Source organism: Callospermophilus lateralis, chromosome 14, assembly GCF_048772815.1.
Source record: "Callospermophilus lateralis isolate mCalLat2 chromosome 14, mCalLat2.hap1, whole genome shotgun sequence".
NCBI lineage: Eukaryota > Metazoa > Chordata > Mammalia > Rodentia > Sciuridae > Callospermophilus > Callospermophilus lateralis.
Window position 1 is genome coordinate 57421502 of NC_135318.1, and position 10284 is coordinate 57431785.

General features: G+C 41.8%; 1 pseudogene; it reads left to right on the top strand.

Moving 5' to 3' along the window:
* Positions 1-378: 378 nt before the first annotated feature.
* On the top strand, positions 379-786 carry LOC143379985 (large ribosomal subunit protein mL42 pseudogene; annotated as a pseudogene).
* The last annotated feature ends 9498 nt before the right edge of the window (positions 787-10284 follow it).

Here is a 10284-nt window from a genome sequence, read left to right on the forward strand (position 1 = left end):
AGTTCAAAGCCAGACTCAGCAAAATTGAGGTGCTAAGCAACTCAGTGAGACCCTGTCTCTAAATAAAATACAAAATAGGGCTGGGGGTGTGGCTCAGTGGTCAAGTGCCCCTGAGTTCAATCCCCAGAATCCCATCCCCCCAAAAAAGAGAACTGAGGTGGTCAGACTTTGTCTGTCTTGAAGGAGGGCTGGCATGTGGCCACATGCTTCCTGTAGTGCCCTGCTAGTGTCCTGTGGACATCTGGCTGGAGCTGATTGACCTTGCAGTTCTGGGGACTCTTCCAGAAATAAAAATTGGTGTGCCTAGAAGCAGATTTTAAAGGCAGTTTCTCTTCAAAATATCTTTCATCATATACTTGATAATCATCCTATGACACCATGGCAGCATTAAAATGGGTGCTATCAAGAGAACTATCTTGAAGCCTTTATTTCCAGTCCAAAACAGAGCTTTATCTTGTGTTTGTCATAAATATACATATTCTTCTCTTCCAGATGATTATATTTGTAAAGTAAAGCTTGCTTTGATAGCTCATGGCAGGATGATCACATGCTACCACCCTTCCATGGACATTCCATGTGGACATGCAAAACCTATCACTCAACCAGATGCTGTGCACGATAATGAAGAAACCCATGATCAAGTGCTAAAAACCAGAATAGAATGAAAGGATGAGCACCTTGAGCAAGGACCCGTGACAAAAACTTAGCAAAAACTACTTAACTACTAAGTGTCCTAGAGGACAGTATCACAGATGTAAGAAACTGAATCTTCCAAAATATGGATGATATTGAGATTCTTGAGAAAATCAAAGAGAAATGTTATCCTGTGTCTCATTTGCCATTTGAGAAAATGCAATCTGGTATATTCACTGTTATGTGATAAAACAATAATAATAAAATGTCTCTTCATATATTAGAATATGTATTTCTTTATCATTTCTGGATTTTGACATTCTTATTCAAAGTAACCTATCCCATCTTTTCTTTGGGGGTATATTAAAGTCTACCATTTATTTTTATGTGTCTGAGTATTTTTATGTCACCTAAACATTATTACAATATAAAGATGGCTAATAAAATGTGCATGTTTCTTAAGAAAAAAAAAAAGAGCTGAGATGTTTTTCCAACTGAATTCATGAGTCAGTCTCAACCATATTTTAATTTGCAATGTGTGAGCCAGAACAGATATAAGTTCTTGGCAAAAGAAAAAAATGAATAGACATTTTGGTGATGGTTTTTCAATGCAGAGAAAAAAATGTTCATGTGAGATTTGATCTATAAGTCATGCGTTTGCAAATACCACTGGTACTAGGCTTGTATGGTTTGCGTTGTGTAATTATGATTAAAAAAAAATAAAACAAAGGAATTCCATGAATGGCCTATATTTCACTGTTTGGGCACAAAATCAACTGAGGTCGGGTAATAACAAGCAGCCCTACTGCCATCTAATCATCTCTTACCCTGCCAGGACAATGCTCCTCTTTATGCCACATGGAAGTCAGGCCTCCGTGATTGTAGGAACTCCCGCCAACTCAGCACTTGGCTTGGTGACCCAAGGGTTCTCGGGCCACATCATCAGACACAGCTGGTGCCACGGACACATCCGCTGTCTTGCTCCCCATGCGATGGCCATTGAAACCCCAGGGTGGGGACTCACTGAGGAAACCCCACACAGTCCCTACAGAGCCCCAGGGAGGGCAGGGTTGACGTCAGGCTGGGAGGTGAGGGGCCCAGACCCACAGAAGGCAGGCTGTGTTCCAGGATGTGACAGTTTCTGTGGAGAGAAGATGTATGGCCTCTTTCCACTGGAGTGTGGCGGAGGCTGGAGGGGCAGAACAGCCAAGCCCTCCAAGGAATTCAAGCCTTATCAGGAGGTTTGCCCAGAAAGGCTGAGATGGCAGAGGGTAAGGGAGAGAAATTGTGTCATCTTCCCCAGATAGAGCTAAGAGTCTACCATCAGTCCTATAGGGGCATGTAGCATCTTTTTCTTCCACTAAAGAAGGAACAAAACAGGCCTTTATTTAATGCTATTTATGGACCACCTTCTTGACTAGGCCTTCCTCAATCTTCAAAACCCGGGAAGCACATATAAGCACACTTCAGAGAATAAAGTGGTATCAAGGGGTTAAGGAACTTACCTAGTGCCACATAAGTAGAAGTGGGGCATTTGGGATTAGGGCTCAGATTAGACCTGGAAGCCTATTCGTACTCTTCCCATTTTATCCAAAGAAACCTATAAAGTAATTTTTGTGTATTCCTTCTGCTCAGGGTACCTATTTAAACATCATAAGAATTTGCAGCTCAAGACTGAATGACCTCAGAGGGCAAGTGAGCATCTGCCCATTGGCCTACGGGGTGGAAAGGATGTTTTTCACTTTTATAGGTTTGGAAAGGGTGCAGCTCATTGCCTTTGAACTTGATGGTGCTCACCGCCCAGAGCACCCACTTTACACTCGTTCCTATCCTGACTCAGGTAAGCCCTGGGAGAGTGGACCCAGCCACTCCATCATTTATAATAACAGGGACTTGATTCTGCAACCAGCCTAGGTGTCCATCAATAGATGAAAGGATAAGGAAAATGTAGTAGGTAAATAAGCAATGGAGTTTCTATTCATCCATAAAGAAGAACAAAATTATGTCATTTGCGGAAAAAAATGGATGAATCTTGAGATCTTTATGTTAAGAGAAACAAGCCAGGCTCAGAAACTCCAGAGTCATGTTTTTATCCATATGTGAAAGCTAGAGGGGAAAAAAGATGGAGGAAGGGTCTCATAAAATTAGATGGGAGACCAGTAAAGGAGATCAGGAGGAAGGAGGAGAGGAGGGAAAGCCAAGGGCGAGAAAGTGAGGATCAAAATTGACCACGCTGTGTTCTGTGCATGTATGAATATATCACAGTGACTCCCACTATTATGTATAATTATAATGTACCAGGAAAATATTAATTAAAAAATACAACAAAGTTGAGGTGTCTATCTTTTTGAAACCAAAGTCAGGACACATGATCTAAAGCATCTTTTGATTTATAAAAAAATGTATATAAAAGGAATAAGAACTAAAACATATTTGCCCATACAATAAATGATTTTTATGGAAAGGTTCACAACTATGAGACATTCTGGATGAATTGACAGTAATAGCATCATGCTGCAGAGGAGGGAGTCCTCTAGATGTCCTTGTTAATTTAAACTGATTTTAGTTGAGGTGCACAGTGGCCGGGCATGCAGATCTGGCCTGGCCAGCTTTTCAAGTAGATATTCTGCCCCTACAGCAGTTGAACGATGGAGGTCTAAAACCTTTTTCTGTTAATCATTGTGAGTGGGTGACATGTTGGAAAATTTCTTTCAGAAATCATGCAGATCTCTCAGGAATTGAGCCTCTTTGAAGCTACTGAATCTCCTTCTCCAATCCCCAGGACCTAGTTGGTACCTGTTCTCTTGGTACATGGTCTTCAGGTGCCCACTTCTCATTGGAGCATTGGAATGGCAAGTCCCTGCAATCTGCTTATAACCCTGAGCAAAGGCTTCATGCTGCTACCAGGCCCAGGATCCATATGCCTCATCAGGCAGGGCCTCTGCTACTCAGCCGGTCCACAGCCTGTGTTCTACCTGTGGCTCTCTTGCCACACTGTGATGTCTTCTGATTCTTTCTTCCATGAATGACGTTCTTCCTAACCCTTTCCAATAATGGGAATTGCCACTTGCAACACGAATCCATTGTGAATCCCTGTTCCACATCCCATCTCTTCAGGCTCTTCACAGAACCTTTGTTCTACCTCCTGCAGTGAATGGCTCTCTCTTGGGAAAAGCTGAGGCCTAGCACCCTGGGCAGTACCTTGGAAGTCGAAACCTTCGTTAAAAAAGATCACTTCCAACATCGTTTGTAGGTGCTGTATTCTTGGCGAAGAGAGGCATCTTTTCTAAGTGGGACCTTTCAAGTGGCATGTCCCCAATGTGGTGCAGGGATGCAGGTGAGATGATCAGCAAATAGTCCTTGTCCTCTGACAACTTTTGGCCTCAACTCAGTAGTAGATGCCTACTAATTGTGGACAAGTTGCTTCTTAGCAGAAGCTAGTGAGGCTAAGGATGGCCAATGGCCTCTTAAAGTCATGATTATGTCATCTGCAAATAGAGATAGTTTTACTTCACCAGTTCTAATCTGGATGCTTCCTTCCTTTCCCTTTCCTCCCCTTTTTTCTCTTCCCTCCATCTCTTTTCTCTCTAATTGCTCTTGTTAGAGTTTGTTGAATGGATGCGTAAAAGTGGTAAGAGCAGACATTCTTGTCTTATTTGTATAACGTTAGCTACAACCTTTCAATAGACACTGTATGAGTTCTCCAGAAACACAAAACCAATGTGATATATAAATAGGTAGAGATTTATTGTAAGGAATTGGCTCATATAACTATGGAGGCTGAGAAGTCTCAAGATCTACAGTCAGCAAGAGGGAGACCCAGGAGAATTGATGGTGTCATCCCAGTTCAAGTCTGAAGTCCTGAGACACAGAAGAGCTGATGGGTAACTTCCAATGGAAAGCAAGCAGAGAGAGCCAAGAAGAGCTGAAGATTGGGTTTAGTCCAGAGACAAGACCAATGTCCCAGCAAAAGTAGCCAGACAGAAGGATTTCCCTGTTATTCTCAAAAGGGTCTGCCATTTTGTTTTCTTCAAGACTTCAACTTATTGAAGGGCACCTGCCCATATTAAGGAGGGCAACTTGCTCAACTTATTCCATCAGTTCAAATGTAAGTCTCATCCAGAAACCCCCTCACAAGCACATGGAGAATGTTTGACCAAATATCTGGGCACTTCACGATCCAGTCAAGTTGACATGTACAACCCTCAAGTGCTCTTTACCAAGCTGAGGAAGTTTCTTTCTCTTCCTAGTTTGTTGAACACTTTTTAAAATTATGAAGTGGAATTGGATTTTGTTAAATGCTGTTTTTGAGTAGGGATGCTTTTGTATGTTTTTTTTTTTTAATCTAAGGATTGCATTAGTTGATTTTCACATGTTGAACCAACATTTCATTCCAGGAACAATCTCACTCTGTCATGAGTATAATCCTTTTTAATCCATGAATGATGTTCTTTAATCCTTCATTTAAAAAGGATCCCTTCCAACACAGCAGTTTGGAGGTGCTGTATTCTTGGTGGAGTGAGGCATCTCTTCCAAGTGGGTAGATCTAACTTTCACCTGGCACATCCCCAGTTTGGTTAGCTGGTGTTTGGTTGAGGACCTTTACATCTATATTCATAAGAAATACCATTTTGTAATCTTCTTGTGATTTGTATGATTTTGTTATTTTAGTAATATTGGAGCTGCAGAATGAATTAGGAAGTGGTGATAATTCTTCTTTAATACTTCACCAATAGGATTCACCAGTGACACCATCTAGTCCCAAAGTCATCTTCACAGGAAGTGGTTAGGTTCCTGGTTCAGTCTCTTGTTATAGGTATATTCCAGTTTTCTATTTATTTCAAGTCAATTTTGGCTACTTTCCCCTTATTTTCAAATGCCAGCCTTTTCCAGGTTGATGAGAGAAAGATCACAGGTTTGGGAGCCCAAATCCTTGTTCCTGATTATCCAAGTAAACTTGGTCAGGTTTGTAACATTATTTTATGCTTCTGCAAAAACCAAACTCCAGCACACTTGTTTCTAGCATTAAATTAAATGAGGTCTTATAACCTGTGATATGAAATGTATTAGGTAACCTCTCAATTCTAGTTTATCTTCTTGAACAAGACATCTGTTTTCCAATTCCAATATCATAATTCTTTCAAACCATCAAGTCTGAGATTATGATTCCATTGGCAAATAAAAGGGTATAAATAACAAACATAAGTGGCATGAAGAAGGGAAAGAGGGTCGGCTAGTGAGCAGTGACTGTCCAAGGACAGGATAGAGTGGCCTGTAGGGTGTGGGGTAAGAATTGACAGACTCGCTTCCTGGAAAGATAGATGGGAACTTCCTGATCATAAAGTCTTGAGAGGACTGAGATTCCCGGAAACCACACAGAGTAAAATGTGGAGGAAATAATCAGATTTGCATATGGAATTGGAATTTAGAATACTAAGCTTCATAGCTTAATATGGTAGACACAGAAGTCTAAGCATCTTAAAAAGAGCAAGAGAAGAGAACAAAACTCATCCCAAAGAAACAAAACAGAAAGGTGGATGATCAGGCAATATGGCACATGGCAAGTGTCCACCGACTTCCCTCACACATAACACTCGGAATATATAATTGGATTTGGAGACTCCAATATTCCCAATGGTCTGTTGGGCTACCAGGGAAGGATGGGAGATCCTCCATGAGTGGGGCATGTTGTGATGCTCAGGAGTGGACAAAAGGAATGGGAAGGGGTGGGGGCAGCCATTATTATTTCTAAGTGAACAGAACAGAGAACACAGTTTGATGACACATGAAGCTGTGCTGGGTGAGAAAATACTTAAAACTCTCATAGAACACCAAGGAATTCTAATGCATTTTCTGATTTGAGTCACTAGGAGAAAAAAAGGAAAGTGAGGGGGATATACAAATATTTTTTTAAAAATTCACCTTTTTGAACTTCTGGGCAATTTTGGATTGTTTTTGATTACAATGGATTTATCAACTATACATCATAATCTACTGAAAGGAAAATTTGAATTTTCTTTTGTAGTGAATTTCAATCAGTTACCTGTCAGAATAGCAATCTATTAGACAGCTTCTTGATATGAATTGCATTGTCTAATTTTCCTAGGTAACATAAATTAATAAATTTAAAATGTGCCCTTTTAAGATCAGAGCTAATTAAGATTTAAATTGCAAGGGATTTTTTCTTTATTAGGATTTCCCATCCATAATGAATATACCAAAAACAACAAAAAATAGAACCCTTTTCTTTTGGACCATGTGGTTTATTAAATTACAAAATGCCTAATCTTCTCCCAAGAGACTCACTTGCAAAAGCTCTGACAGTTATAGGGGGGAACCTCCAAGGTTAAACTAGAGTAAATCTTTTTAATAGATTTGGAGAGATGAAACTTTAACTAGAAATATCATTAATAATTAAAATACTGATAAAAATGTTTTAAATCTATATAAAAGAATGCTTATTTAATATGGTAAAAATAATAGAAACATAAAATCAAAAGCCACTAATAATAATCAATAAAAAAAACCTGGAACCAGGAAAAATCAGCACAAGCAAGTTGTTTCTCTGTTAAGATTTTTAGAAATTTTAGCTGCATTTCAAAGGAGGCCAAATTTACTGAAAGATTAATTTGCATAGAGATCAATTATCCACATTTTCAAAAATTTGAAGCATTGCCCTTTTTCCAAGCTGGTGGTTGGGTGGGCAGAGGAAAAGCAGGCCCTGGTATTGTCATCACCTGCACACACTGGGCCAGTACGGGTCCCAGAAGGCCCATTTCTATCAAAGACAAGTTCATGATGGTTTGTGTTGCATGAAGTTGTCTAAGTTCTAAGGACTTTCCCTCTAAATTTTAGTTTTTCTCCTAGTCTTGTACCATTTTTCAAGGTGGAATTGGGTATAGAATATGGTTGGTGCATGCCAGTAATCTCAGCCACTTGGGAGGTGAGGCAGGGGGATCACAAGTTCAAGGCCAGCCTTAGTAACTTATTGAGGCCCTAAGCAGCTTAGTGAGAAGAACAGAAAGTCCTGGGGATGTGGCTCGGTGATAAAGCACCCCTGGGTTTAATCCCTGGTACCTGGTACCAAATAAATAAGTTGGAAATGGGTGAGGGAAGGACTCAGAGTGGTCCTCCCACAACTCCCTCTAAACCCTCCAAGATGAAACTGGAACAATATGCCAGGCACCCGTGGGGCCACAACCTAGGAACAGACTAGGGGGCTGAATGAGCAAAAATCCCTGCCCAGGGCCATGTCCAGCATGTGGACAGAGGAGCATCCCCATCCGGAGCTGCTGAAAACCATCTTTTGGGGTAAGGAGTCATTTGGCTGATTTTCTGTGAATGACTCTGGGGCCAACATCTCCGTCTCCAGCACAAAATGGAGGAAGGGAAAGCCAGGTGGTTCCTGCCAGAACAGGACAACGTGGAGCAAAGCAGAAGGGAAGGAGGGAGTCAAAAAGGTAGTTTTCCCCAGTGCCAAGCACCACCCCAAGCTGGGAAGGCTACGCAGGACAGGAACTCAGGACTCACTGTGAACAAGGACACAAAGAGGGAGCCTGGTGCTGGAAGTTCACGCCCTTTGACTGTGGGGTCCCCAGGGAAAAAGAAAGCTGAGAAGAGATGACAGCAGCCTGGCAGGGCTCTGCTTCCTCTCTGATCCTGCCACTTGAGGAGAAAGTGACATCCCAGAAGTCACCAAGGCAAGCAGAATATGGGTGGGGGTTACTGGAAACTGGTAGTATTTGACTAGAAGATCCAAGGGAAGTCTAAATCCCATCTCACCAATCACCCCGCCCCCCGCACCACTGAAGATCCTTCAAAAGCTGCTCAAACAAGGAGCAAAAGCAGAGGGGTAGATGGGTACTCAGATATGGAGTAACAGCTGGACTGGTGCCTACTGACCTCCAGGGCAGAACTTTCTGGCCAATGCTTGGTTGGAGCAGGTGGCTTGGGTGCTTCCTAAGCCTGGGTCTTGTTCCCTTGTGGTCTTGTTCCCTTCTGGTAGATCCAATGATAAAGGAGGTAGAAGTGCCCAGGCCCGTCCCCAGTGGGGTAGGCCACAGTACAGTCCACAATTCTGGGGCTGCAGAATCATGAGGTGTGGATATTTGAAAAGAGGAGAGAAAAAATTATTCATCTTTGTGAATAGAATAGCCAAGAGAATTAACTGAAAAGGTATCGTGTAAATAAAGTAGTTTTACACTAGAACAGAATACAAATACCAAATCTTTTGCTATAGATGAGCAATACCAAGATGAAAAGATGTAAAGTCACAGATGGTGCGTGCATTGAAATATAGAATAGCCAGGAAGAACCCTAGAAGGAAGTCTGCACTAGCTAAATGAAGAAAACGACAAACGCTATTAAGTTATATAGAGAGACCAAAAAATATGTACATGCTTTTTCCATTTTCAAGTCACAAACCTCCTTTTTAAACATCATTTAGAAAAACTGCATAATGTCCCACTGACTGGATATGGCTGTATTCACTGAACAAATCTGAAGATTTGCTAAATTTTCCTTTTAATTAAGTACAGACACATAAACCCCACCACCAGCAAAAAAAAACATGCACAAATCCTTTTCCTCATCTCAGTTATTTTTTTAAGTAAATTTTAGGGGTTTTGAATGGTTTAATCACAGAAACATAATCACTGACTCAAAGCCTATGATACAAGGATTTCCAGAGAGTTTGGGTGCATGATTACACGTGAGACTAGACCTTTCATTGCATTCTTGGTAGCAGATATACTATATTTTAAATTTTTAATAAATGTGAGAGATTTAAAAAATACAAACTTCTTGTTCTTTCCTTTTGTCTGAACAAGTGAACAGAGCAGGGATTAAGAGCCAGGGTTTCCACAGCAGACAGAACTGGGTCCCGGGCCTTCCTTCTACCCCATATCCTTCCAGATCTTCTTAACACCAGGGGTAACACAGAGTAGAAGATGACACCTAGAAAGCCCTGAGCAGTGCTCTCCATCAGGGACAGCTCCTGGGACAATCATGATGATCACCCACTCCCTGGCTTCTGCCATGCTGCCTGTGTCCTTGGTCTATTTCTCAGGTCTCAAGTCTAATACTATCTCTGAAAGCTGCCATTGGATGTCCTGTGTCATGCTCCTGGGCCACCTGGATATGCACCCAGGCCAGGAGAGTCCCACTCTGGCTAGAAGGAATAGGTGCTAAGGTGCCACTGCCGGGGCCCTTTGCTTCGGGACTGAGCAGTGACGTGGTGGGCTGCCCTGGGCCTCACAGTTCTGACCACCTGTACAGCTGACACATGGGCAGAGATGAACACTGCACATCTTTTGAGAGCTACCCATCGACCTTAACTCCCAGTGTCCTCCCTCTGCAGATGACTCCAGGCAGCTGACTCGCTGCAGTCACACTTCTGGACTCCTAGATTATGCCATAACTGGCTTCTCTTCCTCTTTCCTTCAGATGCACTTGTACCCAGAGCCAGTCTTCCTGGGGCAAGGCAAATAGAGCGGCACAGTTTGCTAGGTCATTTAGAAGTCCCGGTTACTTAGTGTGCTAGCCTATAGTATCTCCCAGAATGCCCATCTTTCTGGTGCAGAACTCATTTGGATAGAAGGACCCAGAATATACCAGTATTTGAATTATTATATTCTGAAGTGATTGACTTAT